The 13,602-nt window shown below is 33.7% G+C and overlaps 1 protein-coding gene across 1 annotated transcript in view; it reads left to right on the top strand.

Moving 5' to 3' along the window:
* Positions 1-11,033: 11,033 nt before the first annotated feature.
* Positions 11,034-13,602, top strand: part of LOC103570539 (EGFR adapter protein) — a 133,938-nt gene continuing 131,369 nt past the window's right edge. The window contains exon 1 of the mRNA XM_053737607.1: positions 11,034-11,185. The gene's annotated coding sequence lies outside the window, so the exon portion shown is untranslated. The remainder of the gene's footprint in view (positions 11,186-13,602) is intronic.

Here is a 13,602-nt window from a genome sequence, read left to right as displayed (position 1 = left end):
CCTACGCCAAGAAATTTTTTTTTTCTGTGTAATTATAAAATTTAAAATATAGACTAAAATTATTCAAAAGGCTTTGTAAAATTTGTTTTAAAATTGAATGATGGAGCGAGCCCGAAGGCGGGCGAAGCTCCATCGTAATTATGCGAGTATCTCGTTCGAATAGATCACTATAGATAACTAAGTAGATGTTTAGAGTATATTTAAAATCTATATGTTTTCTTTTTAAATAGAAGAAACTGTAACATTTATTAACTTTTCTTTATAATTATAGTAGGGTACATATCATTATTTATTAGATTTGTGATTTAATACTGCATCAGTGAATGTTTTCTTATCATTGATAATAAGTCGATTGTAAAACCGGTTAAATGTCTTTGATTGCTCTGACCATCCGGCCAAGCTCTTGATGATATTTATATCAACACCTTTTTTCAGAGCCGCCGATGTTGATACGTGACGCACATTGTGTGCTCCAAACTCCTCTCCAACGCCACTTTTACTCGAAATGGCATGGAACCATCTGCTAATAGTATCTTTTGTAGCTGCTCCAAACGGTTTCCTTGTAGTCAATAAGAGATTTTCAATCTTACCTCTTTTATTTTTGGTCACTTGAAGGTATTGCTCCAATACAGAAGCAACGCATGGCTTTGGGTTTTTATCGAATCTTGGAACGATGAGCAGTGGTATGCTCCGGGCTTTATAGTCTTTACTCGGTCCGGGATTTTTATCTCATAGCCCTCATTCACCTTGACGATATTTTTAATCTTGATGAGAACTATAGTTTGTTTCCTATGAGCCGTTATAATAGATAATAACACAACCAACTTGTCTTTTTATTCTGGTAAACTGAGACTTCCTAATGGATAGAGCTTTTCCAAATTGTCTAGAACGGGGTCTAAACTAAATATTTTATCATGTTTGGGTTTTCCAGGCCTCTGATTGAAAACACCCTTTAACAATCTCGCTACTGTAGGGTTTTTACCTATTCTATCTCCGCATATTAATGATCACGTGGACCTGGCCGTATTTAGCGAGCCATATGATGCACAATCTTCGTATTCTTTTGTCAACCAGTTCAGAACCTAATTAACTTGTGGGTTAAATGTATCTATTTTTTGTTCTAAACAAAATTTAGCACATTCTTGTAGTGGTTTTGAATACTGTTTCATTGTCGAGGTTGTGACTGATTCCACCAACAGTTGAACCGCCTTTTCATTAATATTTTGTTTTAAGAACTTTGCCAAACAATATCGCGGTCATGAGCTGCATTTTCGCTGACAGTTGATGTGTTTGAGTCCTGCAAAGAGATAGTAATGTATGTTTATTAAGTGTAAAATAAATTATTGACGATCTTAACATAGATTGCCATAATGGAAACCATGGTTGTGTTTTCCAATCGGGTATGATTAAGACACCTTGTGCTTGGTCTGCTTGTATTTTCTTTAAAGTTTTCAAGATTAAGGAAAAGGGTGGAAACGTATAAAATTTAAGGTCTGTCCAAACTATCGTAAATGCATCAACACAGTAGGCCTTTGGATGACGATGCCATGAACAAAATTTCCTACATTTTTTATTTATTCTAGAAGCGAACAGATTAATTTCCGGACAACCAAATTTTTGTATGATACGTTGAAATGCCCAATCAGCCAGCTCCCACACAGTATCTGGATTGGTAATCCGAGACCCATAATCAGCTTCTGTGTTTTCTTTTGATGCAATGTAAGAAGCAGTAATCCACAGATTGCGCTGCTCGCACCAATGCCATATTTTTCCGGCTGTACGGTTTAGATTTGGATATTGGATGCCCCCCATCCTATTAATATAAGATATCGCGGTTGTATTGTCGATTCGTAACAGAATTTCACAATTCCGCTTATCTTCGGCAAAGCACTGTAACCCAAAAAGCGCAGCTATTAACTCCAAGTGATTAATATTTTAACTCAGCTCTTCTGCGAACCAAGCCCCATTGGTTAGTTTACCATTGCACGCCGCTCCCCATCCGGTGAGCGACGCATCTGTGAATATTTCTAATTCATACTGCTGTTGTCGAATTGGGTTTACAGCTGTCAAGATATTGTTTTGCCACCAATCAAAATCCGTCTCCAGGCTTGCTGTTACCACCATTTTTGCGTCATAATTTCCAGAATTTTCAAGTAGAGCTGAATACTTTTGTCTTTCCAAGCTCTTTGAGTATACCCAACCATATTGGACTGCTAGACATGCTGCCATGATGTTTCCAACAAATGAAGCAAACTCACGAATGGAGCAGGTTTTCAAATTTTTAAATTTAGTTATCAGCGCGAAAATCGACTGTCTCGTTTTTAGTGGCAGTTAGACAGTCATTTTTTCCGAGAAATTGATACCGCGTACTCGGCATCAGTGAACTTTTGTTTTCGTTAATAATGAATCCCAGGGATTCTAAGCATTGTCTGGTTTGTTCTCAGTTATTTGAACATTCTTCCATGTTTTTACCATAACACAACCAGTCATCTAAATAGACTACCGACAGCCAACCCGATGTTCTTAAGAAATTTACAATCGGCTTTGTAATTTTCGTAAACAGCCAAGGCGCTAAATTCAATCCAAATGGTACACAGATCTATTCGAATAGCAGATGTTTCCACCTGAATCGAAGGTATTTTCTTGTAACAGAGTAATTTTCAACCTTGCCAAATTTGGCCCCTTTATTAATTGATCTTAATAAGGGCGCCACTGGAAGATAAGACTCGGCCTTCCAGAACCGGAGATGTTAAATTTAGAAAATTCAGGGTCGTTGAATTTTACAAGAGTGAGAAAGGATGAGGAATTAAATTTATTACACAATATTTTTATTAATATAATTAACAATTTTATTTATCACCAACAATTTTACCCACCGGGTTTTACTTCACTTATAATTATTTTATTGACTAACGGAGTCCACCGGACTTTATTACATTGATTAATTTGTCCCCTGGACTTTATGAATTAAAATATTTAATTGGCCACTGGCCTGATCCCCTGGATCTATTTAAAACTGAGTCCCCTGGACTTATTAATATAAACTTGGCCACCGGCCTGATCCCCTGGATCATTTTAACACTGAGTCCCCTGGTCTTATTTATAATGGCCACCGGTCTGATCCCCTGGATCAATATTAAAACAAAATCGGCAACTTGTCAGATCCCCTGGATCTAATTATTTCAAAATAATTAATTAAAAATTCCCCCGGAATCATTTTATATCGCACACACACACACACACACACACAAACACACGTTTTATTTAACCAATTTACTGTCCACTGGACTTAACTCACACACACACAATTTAATTTTCTTCTAAAACTTTCCTTAAAATTTAATTTTAGTTATTCCTTAATCTTCTCTTTTGTATAACCGTTTACTTTAATTCATAAAAATTTTCCAGTATTAATTTTTCATCAAGTGATAGACTTTACTGACTCGAGCGACCGACGCTATCTCTCTCTACTTCGCGCGTCTCAGTCTATCTCTCTCTATTTCGTGTCTTTCTTTCTTCGCATTCAATTTTAATTTCCTTTAACAATTTACGGACATCAACTTATCCTATTCAAATTTAATTTATTAGAATCTCAATCTTTTATCACGATTTTCACAGCACTTGATTTTCAGTCTTATAAATTTTATCTTACTAAATTACCGATTAATTTATCATATAACAATGACTTAATAGCTATTATAATTTCTGGCATCCTGCCGAGAAATTTTACTCCTTAATTTACAATTAATGATTAATAAATTCTGGCCTCGCTGCCGAGAATTATTTTACCAAACACGTGGTTAATTATTATTTTATTTCTTCACAATAAATTCTGGCTTCCCCCCGCCGAGAATTTATTCTATCGGAGACGCTGGTTTATTAATACTTCCGATGGTTTTATACTCGATATTAATTAGTTTATTAATTCTGGCTTACCTGCCGAGAATTGATTTACGCACAGCACTACGATGTTAACACTCAACTTTGCACTTGTTTACCGGATGATACCATTGGCGTCTATCTAGCTTCCCTTGGTCCTTTCTTGGTTTCCGGTCTTCTGGATAAGGCTCACGGCAGATGGACGTCCGTTAGGCTTCTCGGCTCGACCGACTCTCTCTGATTTTGCTGCTGTCCTGTGGTTATATATTTTCAGCTCGGCCATTTTCGGCAACTTCCGGAAAATGGCCTCCCCACTTAATTAATTTTGGGACAGAAGTCCGAGCTTCTTCAATTAGCGCACCCGGCGACAAGTCGAAAAACTCTAACGGGTACTTATTTGGGGTTTCGGCTCGGGTAACTGACCAGCCGTGGGAAACCACGATTTTCCTTGATGATAAATTAAATTTTGCCCCGTTACATTCTTATGACAGAGAGAGTATTCTTGCCAAGTCTGGTCGCACCTAGTATTATAGTCGAATAATAGGGCGCCACTGGAAGATGGATTCGGCCTTCCAGAACCGGATGTTGTATGATTTTATTTTAATTAAATGAGATTAATTTATTACTCAGGGTCATTTGCAATATTTTGTGAGAGAGGAGAGGAATCGTAGAATAGGCTGAAATAATCTTAATCCAAATTTTTATTATTTTAAGCACCTGGCTTTATTTTATTAACCTTATGACAATATTTATTTCTAATGGCAAACTAATATACTTATGACAAACTTAATTTTCCTTATGACAAACTAATAATTATTTCCTCTCCCGGACGGTTACTTGTGACAAACTAAATTGCGTCCCCTGGACGTCTTCTTATGGAAAACTAATATGCGTCCCCTGGACGTTTTCCATACCCACACACCCACGTTAAAATATCTCTCGTCCCCTGGACGGTAAACCTTATTCTTGTCCCCTGAACATTAACCTTAACTGAACTTAATAAATCGTCCCCTGGACGGTAAACCTTAATATTAATTTAAAAATCATCCCTTGGATGTATAATTATTTAAAACAACTTAACCTGTCCACCGGACCTAAATCACAGACACAGTTTTCCTTTACTTAAAATTTCTGACTCTACTTTGAACTCTATTTTATTTCATGACGTCACTTTCTTATACTCAATTAATAGACTCTTGATTTTTCCATATACAAAATTCACTAATAAAAGGTCCAATATAAAATTTTTCACCATTATTTAATTCTTATTAATTTCCACTGATTAATTTAATTCATTTTATATTGATTAATTAATTAATTTTGGTTTCAATTTAATTATTAATTAATTAATTTTCCACCGATAAATTTCATTAACATTTGCTTCCAAAATTTATATATCTAATTTACTCAATTTTTCTGATAAATATCTTTACCACATATTTCAATACTCAACTCAATTTACTGACAAAATAATCCGTTCTTAATTTTTACTCGACACAATTTTGCCGTAAATTTTATAGCGTCTTAAAATTCTGATTTTCCCGATTTTATAATTTTAATTGGAATTGTTTAAAATTATTTTAAAAATATTTTATGACTAAATTTACGACTACAATTACGTTAAAATTGACTAGAAAATTCGGCCGGCGAATTGGCGTAGCAAGGCCTGGAATTACGATTTTACAACGCGGGAAAATTTATCTAGAGCGGCCGACAGGCCTGGGATACTTTTGTAATTGATATTGAATTTAATTAAATTTTTTTCCGACAATTTACGCGGAAAATTATTTTATTCCAGCCGAGAGGCCTCGAATAGAATAAATTTAGAGTTACGACAAGATGGCGAATACGCGGCAAAAGACTTGACGGAAATTTCGAGACGCGTGGTTGAACCGGCCGACGGGCCTTGAGCTACCGATCTAATTTCATGAAACCAGCAGAAAGATAGTAAGTCATTTATTTATAATTAACTCGGCCCTCTAATAATCAATTTAGAGGCCTTAATTAATTATAAATTTTACCTTGAGGAAAACTCCAACAATTTCAAGATTCCAGCCGATGTCCGGCTATTCTGCTTCTCTGGGTTTTCCTATGCTTCGCCGCTCGAAATTTCACCCGTTCTCTCTCTCGCTTAGCAATGGATTTTAGCAATTGATAACCTGTCAACGATCAGTACGCATTAGTATTTTATAGTTATTAATTATTGTAATCATCGGCCTAAAGGCCTGATAATTAATTAGACAGTTAAATTTTAATTAATCAATCGCCTCGTTCCACGTGAAGCGGACGTAGACTTATATATTTACCTTGGTTATTCTTTTGCGTCTTGCCACTGTCGTCGTCTGGACAACTCTCTCGATTTCACGTTCCGCAGTCCCTTATATCGTCTCACTTTCAGTTCACTTCCCCGGAAACCTATTCCCATTTTCTTAACCTAAGGAAATGACGAACGGACGGGCCTTAGTGATCCATGTGACACCCGGTGACTAGTCGTATCACTAACTCGCAACTTACGAGGTCGTTGGCCGGTTATTGGCGGGAACGAAATTCAAATTCAAATTAATTAATTATTTACATTCATAAATTTACCCTGTTACATTCTATATTCTTTGGCAATTAAGATTAGAAAATAGGCATCTTTGAGGTCCATGGTTCCCATCCAGCAACCTTTAGACATTAATTTGATTGCTGTGCGAATATCCTCCATCTTAAAATGACAGGTTGGAATATAATTATTCAACTCCTTTAGGTTTAGTACAAACCTAAAGTCACCGTTTGGCTTTTGGACTAAGAAGTATGTAGATAAGAACTGTCCCTCGATGGGCGTGCACTGACTGACAGCACTGAGTTTTAGCAAATTATCAATTACTTCCTGTAAGTAGGATTCATCTTTTGCATTTAAAAAGCAATTTTTTATCGACCTCAACTGGCGAGGCGTGTGGCTAAATTGTAATTTGTATCCTGAGATACTATTTAAAATGAACTTGTCTGATAAGAGTTTTAACCAAGCTGATTTAAAGTGTCTTAATCGCCCTGCAATTTGACCTACCTGATTTACTTTTACGATTTCATGTTCAACTGTTGACTCGGTGGCCGACTCTGAGGCTGCACTGAGCCCGAAAGTATTTTCTCCTGAGCCCTGTTGAAATAAGACCCTCTCAGGGTTGCTCTTCGATTGTAGCCCGTCTGTAGCTGGTTGCGTGCTTTCACAGACGGGCTTTTCCAGTTTAAACTCGACTGAGGTTTGACTTAAGGCTTTTTCTCGGGAACCGTGGTTTTTAAAGTTTCCAAACTTCTCCACTGACGTTGCCGCCTTTACTCGGTCTGATAAACCTGAGCCGAACAAAAAATCATCGGTTTCTGATTTTTCTAAGAGGGCTTTCGCTTTTTTATCCAAACCAGGATAAACAAAAGCTTTCCTTGCCTTCGATAACATTTTAAATTGTTCGCGCATTAATTTTCCAGAATCAATTAATGTAATTAATAATTCTTTTTTATCAATTGATTGTTTTTCTACATTGAGTATCATACTCAAGCTTGCCCGAGTGCTGAGAGACTTGCACCGCAAAGGTCCTGCTCATCAGCTTGATATTTATCACGCCGTTTCACTGTCTCATTGACCGTGGCTTCGACTTCCGGGTTTAGTTTTGGTGTCAAAATTGGACAGTTCCCCTTACGGGGGTATAATTTTAGAAGGCTAGTTTTACTGTCTTTGTCTACTCCATCTGTCAGAGCTTTTTTGTAAACCTCAGTCAGCTTTGGATAAAAAACAAATTCACATTCATCCGTTGACAACTTTCCGTACCCGAGGATCTCGAGTATGTCATCGTCGAGGTTAGCGAAGTCGTTGTCCTTCGTTGCTTCTGTCTTTCCCAGATTTTCTGATGTCATTCTCTTTATTTTCATCTACAAACCCGGGAGTTTTACCTTGAGCATCGACACCCTGGCCTGGAAAAGCAAATAGATCTAAGTTATAAGCTATCATTATGTGGCGCGTGGCAATGGTACATTCGAATGTGTCATACACATATATGTACATATACATATATACATACACATATATGTATACATACATAACCCATTATTCCTTTTTTTTTCATGCGCTTATACGTATGTTTTCGTATTTATAACCTATTGTGATTGTACGGATACGTCTCACCTCTCGTGTGAGCTCAACGCCATAATTGCCATTTTAACTAACTTGTTAATAACAATGTTTATTTGTTTATGGATTGTTTCTTATTTTTCTTACCTAGTTCATCCTTTGTATCTGAGGATCCTTCATCACCTTCAGAATCATACGCATCATGTAGATGCGCTTCCAGTTCTTCCTTATATCGTCGAATTTTCCTACGTAATTCGTCCACCCCGATAATGAACGACTTCTTTTCTTTGATTTTTTGCCCATTGTTAAGTTAATAAGATATATAAATTTATAAGCTGTAATTTATCCTCTCGTTAATGCTAAAAAAAACGTGGCTTCTCGTTGCGCACAAAAAACGTTATGAGTATATGAGGCGACAAGTGGTAAACTATTGGAAGTTTCTTTTAGGCTGAAAACTGTGGTGACTCCTAGTGGACTTAGGCGGTACTACTTAGTTATCTATAGTGATCATGAAAACGAGATATGAACCATAATATGTTGTTATATTGTAAGATAAATGTCATGTTATTAGTCTGGAAAAACATGATGGAAAAAAAAATGTAAAGAGTTGAACGTAAAAAACTCTCGCATTACTCTCAAGTGCAATACTTCAGAGGCGGTTCTTGAGTTGTTTATCTTGCAACTTATCACCAATAAGGTCTGGAGATCTAAATCAAGTCTTCGAGATTTTTCATTTAATTGTTTTTTCGTCCAGCAGACGCCAAATGTAGCTTTACTTCTAAATTCAAACTCATTCATTTAACGATAAGAGAAAAATAATGTCACTGTAATTCATTCGTTTATTTACATTTTATCAAGGAAAAATTATTTTTATCAATCTTAGTCTTGAATTTACTTAGTAACTATTTTTTTTTTTCTTTAAATCGTGTCAGAAAATCTTTTAAGAATTAATGCATATAACTATAATTTAGTAAAGAATTAAAATGAATAATTTTATTTTCAAATATTTTTTTTTATACTTATTTTAAAATTAAAATTAATAGTAATTATATTTATAATATAATTGCATTTGTCAAGTTATATAGACAATACTTTACATATTAGTTAAGTTTACAGAAAGAACAATCGTTTACTAAAGTACAGTTTTAATCTATTTATATAATTAGTCCAGTGTGACTCGTTTGCAATAACCTGCATTATAAAATTTCTCTCATTTTTCAAGTATGTCACGCAAATCTCAAGGGAGATTCATGCGATAAACTCGTCAACGATACAATTTGTAAAGCCTTCTTGAGAAATATTAATCATAAACTTTAAGATACAAACGAATTTACGGACTAAAAACAAAATACCCTTTAGACAAAATTAAAAAATTATATATTTTTTTAATTTCGATTTTTATTATATAAATTTATGTTTTAACAATTTATCAATAATGTCGAATTAATGAATATGTAAATTTAATTTTGCTATTAATAGTAATATCGTTTAAGGACAATAAAGCAGCTCGTAAATTTCGATTTTAAGATTCCTGATGTGTTTGTAGGGGGGGGGGGGCAAAGTGAGCCCCTCAAAATTTTCTATACATTAACAAAGTCGGACGAATAATAAGCTTATCGAAATTTCTTATGTAATGAGGCCTAAAATACACCATCAAAACTGTTCATTAAATATAATTTATTGAGAAAGTTAAAAATAATAAAATTACGTTTCAAAGTTATATCGCAGCAGACTATTAAAATGATTTTGTACATTATTAAAATACAATTGTTTTATAGTTATTTGCAAATATCACACGTGCAGCTTCGCACAACTTTGTCGTGAACACCAGCACATGAATCATGGGTCCAATTTTTTACGTTGGTCACATTGAGTCCATGACTCTAAAGATTCTGAGTATAATTTGCTACAAAAAATACAAGCTGAATCATCCACCGATTGTTTTGATTTGTTTTTTCCTTTTCCCTTTCCTTTGATTGTTGTCTTGTCCATCGTTGTAATCGTTTTAATATCAAATCTGAAATTTTTTGGAGGTCCCTCTTTGCCCCTAATTTTCGATTTTTCAATTTTAATGGACGCAGCATAATGAAGTGAATATAAGTATCAAGGGTCTAAAATAAAGTAAACGCGTAAAAAATATTAATGATATTATAATTATTTTTCTTAAGGAGACAATTTACCCCCCCTATAAGACACCAACTTTGGGTTGAGCTTTTACGATTAAAATCACTCTAAACTAGTGCTTATATTACTTGCACATAATTTGTTGAAAAATTTATTTGTTAAATTAAATTAAAAGAATAATCATTTCATTTCTCAACCTTGAAATACTAGATTTAAAAATGATTTGTTTTTGTTTTTAACTTTGTCACGTAACGATTCAAATTATTTAATTTTTATTTAGTTGTAAGTTAATTATTTTAATTATATATTTGAATTTGAGTCGTTACGCGGGCATTCCGCCATTTCGCCGATGGAGACAGCGGTCCGTGCACTGTGCTAGCGCATGCGCGCTGGGTATGAGTGAGCACATGTGTGAATAGTTTTTAATTTATGATTTAAAAATGCAAATAATTGATTTTTGTATAATATAAGTTTTTGTTTATGATTTTGGAATAGTTGGGAGGCATAATCTAGTGTAACATTGTGCCCCAACATTTGTTTAAGGTATTATTTTATTGAAACTTGTTATCCGACTAAGGATGTCAGTTTAGTTGAAAATATTGACCGCCGGGTAACGGTAAATCGATACCTAGGCTACATTCCCGACGTCAATTTGATAAATTTTGAATAATTATTATTTCAGTTACCGGGTAAAATAAAAATAGGAATAAGTTATACATAAATAGTTCATATATTTAATTAATTAATCAAGTGTCATTCAGATACTAAAGAATTATTTTTATATTTTATATTTTAATTTAATACTAGGCCCAGGGATACTAGAAATAATTATAATAGTAATTAAGGGCGACGGTGGTGCCACATGTGCGACGACCAACAGGTGGAGGTTGAGGTAATTAATTCAGAAAGATACAGACTAGCATTGTGTGTAGACGCAGTTTTCAATTGTAAACCGTGTATTAATTATTTATTTTGGAAAACGAGAAAATAATTATTGAAGTTCACAGGGTGAATTAGATTGACATTTGCTTCAATAGATCATATTTTTTTGTTATCATTGGAGATCCTAAATTTTGAGTAAGTACTTTGAATTTCTTTCACGGCATTTATTTTTCACGTGATAACCTCCCCCGGTAGTTGTTGGTCGCCGCGGCGAGGGGAAATTAATTTGTCCATAAAGAATTATTGAAGAATACATGATTTCTATTATAAATAATTATCGTTAATTATTATTATTGTTTATCATTGGAAAATATATTCTGATATTTCTATATATATATGTACATATGAGTTGAGTTCAACGTGGTAAAGCGTTGCCGGTATACCTATATATACACCTATAGTAAATATAGCTATAGAGCGCATACAGTACTTGAGTAAATTCCTCAAGTACTGACATCATCGCCTGGGTGAGAAAAATTCTCACTCGGAATATTTGTAAGAAAAATATCAAGCATTATTATATGTATTTATTATAATTTATATTTATTATTATTTAAAACAATTGAGTAACTATATTTTTTTTTTATTTTGATTTAGTTCTTTATGCGTACCCCAGCGGTCAAAAAGTATTAATGAAATTTTTATTCTGAAATTATAATTTAACTTTTTATTTTAAAAATTATAAATTGGTTTAATACCGAGGAATTTATTATTTTGAGTGTGAGTGAGGAAAAATTCCGTATCTTTTTCTCTCTCAAACGTGTTGAGAGATAAAAATAAGATAAAAAGATTGTTATTAATTATTAATTAGATATATTCAAGTGAAATAATTGTTTCTTTATTTGATATTAATAATTTGTATCATCAATTAAATTATATTTATTTTGTTTTTGGGCTATTTAGTTTATATAATTTATTGTAATTTTGCGGTATTATTTTTTTGACAATTACCAGGTATGATTATTGTTGTTGACTTAACCGAATTAAATATTGTGTAAAATATTATTAACTTTTATATTGTTCTAAAAATTAAAACTCGGAAACCAACAGCTGTCGGGGAAAATTTAATATTTATTTTCCCTGGATCTTTTCCTACTGCTTTATTTCATCTTTCCGATCTTATTTATTATTTGTATGTAATTATTTATTACATATTGACTATTTTTCTTTTTCACTGTTTGTGTTATTTCTCTCGATTGTTTGTCCGCTTGGTTACAAGTCACTTGCTCGGGTTTTCTCTTGTAGATTTTCCCCCTGAATAAAATTTTGTCCGTTTTAAATAAACGGTCTGGCGCCTGCGTGCACTAACCCAGCCTGAGGAGCTGGTCCAGGCACGACTAATATTTATTGTTTATAATTTAATAATTACTTACAATTTTTATTTTACTTTAATTTGGTCTCGATATAATATCGTCTACTATTATTTATTATTATTATTATTATTATTATTATTATCACGCGTGGGCGACCTCATACGCTATATTGAAAGATTTCGCGTCTCCGTCGCGAAAATTCAGTAGGTATACGTTATAACTTCCCGCTAAGAAAATTGCAAATTTTCGAAAATTCGGGAAGTTATTGGTTTCGGTTCGATTTTTGAAAATCGAATTTCTAAGAGATCTTAACGTTTTGAAGTCCTAGGAAGCTATTCTGCCTATTTTCAGAATGATGTCTGAGTGTCTGTATGTATGTGTGTGTATGCGTGTGTATATGTATGTATGTAAACTCTTTATATCTTTTTAACTAATAAACCGATTTAGATGGTTAAGGCGGCAGTCGAAAGAGCTTGTTGGCCATCAACTGTTCTGAAAATTTTAGATCATTTGATCGAGTACACTCGAAAATATTGGCAAATTACGAAAAAAAAATTTTTGTTATTTTTAGTTTTTTATTGATTTCTTGGAAACGAATTATACGATTGACTTCAAAATCTAATCAGCTCTAGAACTCAATAAAACGCGTCGATTGCCGCCTTAGCCATCTTAATCGGCTAATTCATTCGACAGTAATCGCGGGAGAAAGAAATGGTAAAAAACAGTTCATAAACGAGCTCAAGGTGCTCGGAAAGAGCGGGAAGTTTTGGGGCTGGCCCACAGGGTCAACCGATAGACAGATTTTTTTTTTAGCTTTAAGTATTTTTAACTCTTAATCAAATCAATTGAATAGACTAATATATATTTTTGTAGGGAATTAAACACTCTACAAAAAAGGTTTCTTATCATTTTTTTTCAAATCATAAATTTTAATGGAATTACTATTTTCAAAAATATTTGAGTAGAGAAATGACATGTATTAAAAAAAAATAAATAAAAAATATCATGTAGTTGGTGTAAATTTTACACTCAATCTATGGTAAACTCAAAACTTCTTATCATATTTTACTCGATCGTACACTGGATTGCCATTAAAAGTTAGTGATGCGCAATCAAAATCGATTAATCGAACAATCGATGTTTTCGTTTCGATTGTCGATTTTTTAAAATCGATTGTAGGCCTTTCGATTAATTGAAAAAAATCGATTCTTTGTTTTGAAAACGATTTTTAAACATCGA

This window comes from Microplitis demolitor, chromosome 3, assembly GCF_026212275.2.
Source record: "Microplitis demolitor isolate Queensland-Clemson2020A chromosome 3, iyMicDemo2.1a, whole genome shotgun sequence".
In the NCBI taxonomy this organism is placed as follows: Eukaryota; Metazoa; Arthropoda; class Insecta; order Hymenoptera; family Braconidae; genus Microplitis; species Microplitis demolitor.
Note: the sequence above shows the minus strand (reverse complement) of the source record. Positions and strands in the feature narration are given on the sequence as shown.